Below are 7839 nucleotides of genomic sequence, written 5' to 3' on the forward strand. Positions count from 1 at the left end.
CAGAGTCAGGTAGAGTATTCCAGACATTGACCACTCTGTTGCTGAAGTCGTATTTCCTGCAATCAAGTTTGGTGCAGTTAACCTTGAGTTTGTATCTATTGTGTGCTCTTGTGTTGTTGTGGTTGAAGCTGAAGTATTCATTGACAGGTAAGTCATTGCAATGTATGATTTTATATACCATACTTAGATCAGACCGAGGGTTAGGGTTAGGGTCAAGGTTTTCTAGGTCTAGAATTTCAAGTTTGGTGGCATAAGGTATTCTACAACAATATTAGGCCAGTTAATGATACAGTCAGGAAGTGGGGTGCTTAATATGGGTAACAGGCTGTAACCAAGTTGTGGATAACTTTGCTAAATCCAGCTAGTTCATCTTCCATTTGCAAATCCAGTAGTATATAGTGATTAAGGAGCACTCGCAAACTGGTAATATACTCTTTCTGGATCAGTATAGTGCATCCAGAGGAAGCCTCATATCAGAAACTTGCTTTTTAAAAAATTCTGTTGCACATGGATTTAGCTTTAGCTTGTTTTCTGTCATCCAGACCATTACTGACATTAAGCAACATCCAATTGTTTGATCCTCTGGGAAATATATCAGCACTACTCTCGGTGTTGTTCTTACTGTGTGTAACAAGGTTATGAAAATACATGTTTGCAACACTGATACTGGTAATGCTAAGTAATATAGACAGTGGAATTTAATTAAAGGAATATTCCCCTAGTAGGTGGCACACAGTAACAGTATTAAATTAACATTTATCCCTACTGAACATTCAGTGAATATGTTTTTCTTGTGTGAACTATAACTTTAAATTGTGTCTCATTTGAAAAAGCATGTAAACAGTACAAAGTACTTCAGTATTATTGGTATCTTTATTTACACAATAGACCTGAGCTCTAAAATGCATGAATAGGATACTGGAAAGTAAATACTGGTATAGGTGGCTTATCAAAAGAGAATAGCTTTTTCTGAAAAATTAAAATATCATAGTGAATTTCTCTACTATATGATTAAGTTTAATTTATGAAAACTGGATTCCTTGCTTAACCTTTATGATTACAGAATCTACAGATAAACTTTCACTGTGTTCTCAGTTCTCTGGAAAAGGTATTATAAATAGTTAAGACTGATAGGTAAAAATTATTTTCCCCCTAATATTAGAGATTAGCTGCCTGGAAAATTATTTTCAACAATATAGCATGGTGAATAAAAGAAGGCAGTCTGGTATGCATATTAATATTACATCATTATACAACATTTAAGAACTGATTCAAAAATCTTACCTCAAGGTAACTCATGAGAAAATATTTGCCTTTTAGCCAGTATAGTATTTACCAATAATATTGCATTCTCATATACTATATAAAAACAAAAGATGGTGTACTCCAAATATACTATATCTTTTTTGAAAAAGGTCACAAACAGGATTTTATTAATCCATTTCAATCAGCTTCATGTGGGTCATTTTACTTAATTGGCTGTGGCTAATGATTTGCTGCTGGCTAACACAAATCCTCAGTCATTTATTTTAGAGCTTCTGACTTATGGTATTTGACATCCTATTACCTTATCCAGGTTCATTAGGCGTCATGCCTTTTCTCAGGTTTTACATTTTTTGCTAAAGAGAACTTGCCTGCTCTCAGTCCTTCCAGTTATCTGTGAACATACTTTTAGTTTAGATTTAAGTCCATGATTGTTTATTTTGTACACTTTGTCATTAGGGTTATGTCCAAACTAGTACAGCTTGTGTACTATTTAGATTGTTTTTAATATATCTCCATTCTTTTATGAATTTCTACATTGTGCACTATCATGTTTCTCATAGATACCCTCAGCTGCAAAAGTTGAAAGGAAGGAAAATAGATTCCTTCAAGCTGTGATGTTAGAAAAACTGCATTCCTTGGACAGCAGGTGACAAGAAAGTACTGGTGTATATAAAACCAGACATATCACTGGAAGACAAAATCACAACATTTTATTTTACTTATTGGAGCCTTGTCATGTGATCAAATTCATGGGAAAAAGCATTTACATTTGGAATGGTCAGCAGCAAAAGGAAATGAGGCTGCCAAAAACCACAATGGCTTGACATCAGGAAAGATCACACTAGCCAGAGAATAAAACAACTGAAAGAAGCTATACTAGATTGAAAAATGTGGAAAGAACTGGTCTATAGAGTTGCCCAGAATTAGATACAATTGAACAAATTGTCACATTGGTTTGGTATACAGGAACATTAGCAGTTTAAATCTCAGGTGTTCACTATCTGAGCTATTTTAAAAAGTTAATTATATTTTGTATCCTTGGTTCAATAATAGTTCTGGTAATTAGTTTTCCGCCCTTCATATTAATTTGCCTTGCAAGTTTTAACCTTTTTCCCATTTGGCTCCTGTACTCTAGAATCAATTCTATTATTGTTATTGTTTTATACTTTGTTTGTACAACTGTTGGAGAATTGTTTATATCAATTATCACTTTATCATAAGAAATAAGATTGGATCCTAAATGAAAATAGAATGATTCAAACCATTAGTGATAATTGCATCTACTCCCAATACTTACCTAACAGGCAAATTGAATGATGTCCTTCTAATAGTATCTGGTTAGTCAGAATTCTTGCTCAAATGCCTTGCAATCCAAAACTATTAGTAAGCTAATAGTTAAGTCAATTTGTGAGCTGCTTTTCCCCCTTTCTGTCTCCTGTGTTGTTTTTCTCTGTCTCATTTATATTTGTGTATATGTTGTGTATACAGATGTCACATAGTAATCTACAATCATAAGGGCTTTCTTTACAACTCATCCCAAAATGGGAAAATAATTTAATTAACAGCATTATTTACTCATAATGTCTATAGGATGTTACTATATATAAAGATCTCGAATGAGTTTTAAACCCGGTAGCCTTCTGTAAATAGAATGGATTGCCATTCCTTAACTATTCATTCCTTAACAATACACTAATGAAAAGAAATGCTTTCTGGGATTCCTAAGTAGCAAGTATTCTGCAAACTAAATAGGCTGGCATGCATCCAGTTAACAAAATGAAAAGAAATTGAGTTTGCGTTGTCACTTACAGAAAAATCTGATAATATCTCAAATTAAGTATATATTTAACACATCACACAATGAAGCCTTGACCTTTCCCTAAAATTCAAACGCTGCCTGAAACATTAAAGACAAAATACTCTGTTGACATACAATATAGAGCTATTTAGCTACGTTCTTTGAAAACAACTAAAAAGGAAGATAATTACAGACAAGCAGAAGACAACAATGATAAAGGGATGGTATCAATTCACAGTTCTTAGAAGAAAACCAATATTCCATTAACCACAGTGCAAGTACATGATATTGTAATTGGATTTAATGGCTTTATTTTTCTCCAGTTATGTTAATGCTAATTTACTAATGTTTAGATCTCTCCTCTTTCTTCCATGGCACATTTTATTACTTTTCCTTTTTAAAAAAGGTTGCAATGAGCATTATCAGTTTTATGGAAATTCAGTATGACCGTCAATCCATCCAGTCCTCCATCACCCGTTGCACTCTAGAACAGTGTTTCTCAACTTTGAGAACTTTAAGATGTGTGGACTTCAATTTCCAGAATTCGTCATCCAACATGGGCAATTCATGGCTGGCTTGGGAATTCGAGGAGTTGAAGTCCACACATCTTAAAGTTGCCAAGGTTGAGAAACATTGGTTTAGAACAGGGCTGTCAAACTCACAGCCCACAGGCCGTATGTGCTGGCCACACCCATGCCAGTTTAGCAAAGGGGTAAAAAGTCATGAAATGACACTTATACAACAAGTGTCATGTGATGATGCCATGATGCCACAAGTTTGACACCCCTGGTTTAGAAGATCATTTAGACCCAGAGTAGGATGTGGAAAACCAGATATCTGCTCTAAGCTGCTACGCTGCCTTCATCAACAACTTTCGATTAGTTTGAAATCATTGGTTTAAATCAGCTCATGAATTATAGTAGTCCTTACCATTTTCATTTTTTCTACCTTTCATGCTAAATTCCAACTAGTCTCTGAAGTACCCAGAGAATATGACACTTCAAATTATAAAACAGTAAAATGACAACATTCTATCATTTTAAAATGAGGTAAGGGTACTTTTGATCTATTTTACACCAAATATTGCTTCTACAACTTGTCCAATTATCAATAACTTTTTCAAAATGAAAACACGGAAATGGACATTTATTCAATTTTAATTCTGAGAGATTCATATGGATTCTCTCTCCTTTTCTTGCAGATTCTCTTCTTCATAATCTTATTTAGATCACATTTAAAATAATGTGGCACCTTAGACTCAAAGTTTTCTTTCCAATCATGCCCATCATTTTTATTCATTTAGTTGATATTTGTACCATCATTGAATTACTTCAACTGGTCATGAATTACTCAGAAGAGAGGCTGCTCTATGTTTGCAAAGCAAGCTTAGAATTTCTTCCTGTTACCAACTAATGTCGTTACCTAGTATTTACTTGGAAAGTATATTTACAAGTCATTTATTTTTTTCAACAATAGTATCCTGTATAGAATGTATTAATCATTAGTAAATGAAAAACTTTCTAGCAGAAACCTAGAGCTTATATCAGGTTTACGAACCAAGTGATGTAGACAGCTTGGCCAAACTGCAAAAGACCCACAATGTTCCAGTTAAATTGTCATTGTTTTCATTTTCATTTTGCAATACTGTGCTACAGTGGAGAGTGGCACAATAGAAAATTGTTTACAAAACAGGCAGTTTAAGTGGGGGGGAAAAGATACTCCTACAAGTATTGAATTTGAATCTTATGTTGAATGAATCCAAAAAGTCATGTGACATTCTAAGAGCTATTTGAGTACTTCAAGAGCCAATTATAATCTCAGTCTGATGGGAGAGAGCCAAGCATCTTTTCCCAACTGCCATTCATAATTTAGAAGTACAATATAAGTTTAGTAGCACCATGGAAATCTGCTTAAGATCAACTGAACCTTTGCTGGAAGATTAAATTGATCCTGAAATTAAATTTCAGTTTGTGTGCCCATATCTACTAAGCCCAGACACATTGTTGCTTTTCCAACAATCAACAGCATTTTTTCTGTTTTCACAAAGCTCAAATAAGCAGCATGGGCTCACACACCCCATTGTTGTAGTCTATTAAAATTTGATTTTTTAAAAAATGTCTTGTGCATTTCCCAAACTGACTTTTTGCATGCATATTTTGACAATTACAAGTGTTCACTTTGCAATTCAGATTAAAATATCTTGTTAAAAAAATTACCATGTAACATAAACAGTGGTAATTTTGTTTTTGTCTGTTTTTTGTTTCTTTGAGAAAGAGCAAGGGTTAATATAGTTTGGCGTCATGGAACTGCTTCTGAATTCATTGGATCTTGGCCCACATTTCCTACTGATTTAGCTTTCTGTTAAGTCTATTCATCAACAATTTAATATATAAGACGAAATCACATGCTGGCCACTGCCTCTTACAAAGAACTGAACTTTGTTCTTTCCTGCTCTGTGTTTATCTTCCAAGCACAGAATACTGAAGGGAGACAGCTTTTCTCTCTCTTTAAAATCACTCAGGAAAATGAAGTAACTTGTATTTCACAAACAGGAAACTTACTTATCTTAATTGAATCTCCTGAGTATTTGGGTGTAAATGTCAACTGGACATGCAGATTAAATGAATTCCAGAGGGATAGTTATTTCAATGAGTTGCAACAAACTTTCTTAAGTCTCGTGCCATTTAAAAAGACATTGGGCCTATTTAGTTGGAATTAAACCCATCAACTGAACTACGTCAACTAAACTCTGTTGACTAACTTCCTACATAAGAGCAAGCTTTAGCAGATACACTACAGCAAATATTACAGTTAAAATATCAAAATGTGCACTGTTAAAGTAAATAACATACAGTTTACCCTGAAAAGAAAACTTCTGCAAATATATGTCAGTCTTTAATGCCAATACCTCTTTCCCTTTCTAAGCATGCTTCCTGCTACATCCTGTTAAAGACCAAACAGAGAGATACCCTGTCTTTTGTGGCCAGCTGATTCCCAGTCACAGACTGAGGATGCCAGATCATTGTCCTAGTCCAATTAGTACTTACAAAAAAGATAAAATTTGTGAAAAAATTTTCACAAGAACTGGATCAAACTGGCTAGATGATAACCTCTACTATAAAGTGGTATTGTGGGAAGTAGCTGTACATGAACATACTAAATAAATAAGTTCAAACAAACAAGAACATAATGTTCTAGCACAGGTTTTGTGTATACTACATATTGGTTTGCCCATTTTATTTTTTATTTTACTGCTTTATTTTTATTCTGTGGATGTTTTAGTATACATCTTCCTAATTTTGGCAAGCAGTAATCCAGTAAACAAATAATCAGTGTCTATAGTGGGTGTGCATAGCCTTCTTTAAGCAGCAAAGGGTGGATAATTCATGAACATGTTTATTAACTGATTGATTTTATTTATTAGATATTTTTATGCCACCTTTATTACTTTTATAAATAACTCAAGGCAGAAACATACCTAATATTCTTTCTTCCTCCTACAGTTTTTTAAAATGTATGCATGACTGCACTGTGATTTGAATAACATACTTTTTTATAAGGAGATGGGATGATCCATAGCTAGCTGAAATCATACTTTCTCAAGATTTTGAAATATTAGTTTCAAAATGGCAATTAGATGGCAATGAATAAATTTCTTGCCATCTCTTTAATTTATCATACTTAACTAAGGAATACATTTTGTAAGTAACTATCTGCGCCCTTTCTCTGACAGGCAGTTATTCCATTAGAACCAATTAAAACTCTTACAATATGAGTCACATGTTACGTATCAATGATACTTTGAAACAAGTATCAAAACACAGCATATTAATTAGGCATGATTGTTGTTCAACAGTTGAAAATGTGCTTTTTAAAACTTTTTTAAAACTCAGCCTTTAATCTGACATGATTGGTTCCATTTGTTTTACCTTTTTACTTTATATTTAATAACTTATAAACAATTTCACAAGCAAATCTGCATAAAAGTCACAACTGCACTCTTTCAGTCAAACATTTTTGTCTTTTTCTTAAAATGGGGTAGATTAAATACAAGACTTGCATGATATGTTGGACTGACGTTTGCATCATCTGTTTTGTTGAATAAAATAATATAACTTAGAGAGGGCTGTAAAAGCACTGTGAAGCAGTATATAAGTCTAAGTGCTATTGCTATAATACTCTGGATCCACCTCTCACACATCTAACAAAAAGGTAGACCATTCTAAGATTTTTATTTTTCCTGTTCAATTGTATCCATTTCTCAGAGGCTGTCTGAACAAGTCCTAGAAGTTTCTTTTGGCAAGTTTTTTTCAGAAGTGCTTTATCATTGCCTCCTTCCTGAGGTAACGTAAGTAGCCCAAGATATCCAGCTGGCTTTTTGCCTAAGAAGGGAACTATAACTTTCAGATTCCCAGTTTCTAGTCTGATGCCTTACCATTACACTAAACTGGCACTAAAAGACTATATGAGTAATATTTTCTCCTGTTAATTGAACTTGTCCTTGTGCTTTTAATATTAGCAGCTTTCCTATATCAAACATGGGTACATGTTGCTCAGGTCTATCTATGCTAGTTGAAAAAGTTCTTCATATTGCAGAAAAACTATCCCTAATTATGCCTGCATTATTTATTTATGTAAGAAATATAACACTGAACTAAGGTAAATATCAAAGTGCAAAAACTATGCAAATAAAAAGTTCCTATGTAAATTATGGGAAATGGTTAGGAAAAGTATTACCTGTGACAGACACTATATACTCATTCACTCTTGTTTAC

The sequence above is a fragment of the Notechis scutatus genome, chromosome 4, assembly GCF_049901735.1.
Source record: "Notechis scutatus isolate UNSWTSFEM ecotype Mainland chromosome 4, rNotScu1.2, whole genome shotgun sequence".
Lineage (NCBI taxonomy): Eukaryota > Metazoa > Chordata > Lepidosauria > Squamata > Elapidae > Notechis > Notechis scutatus.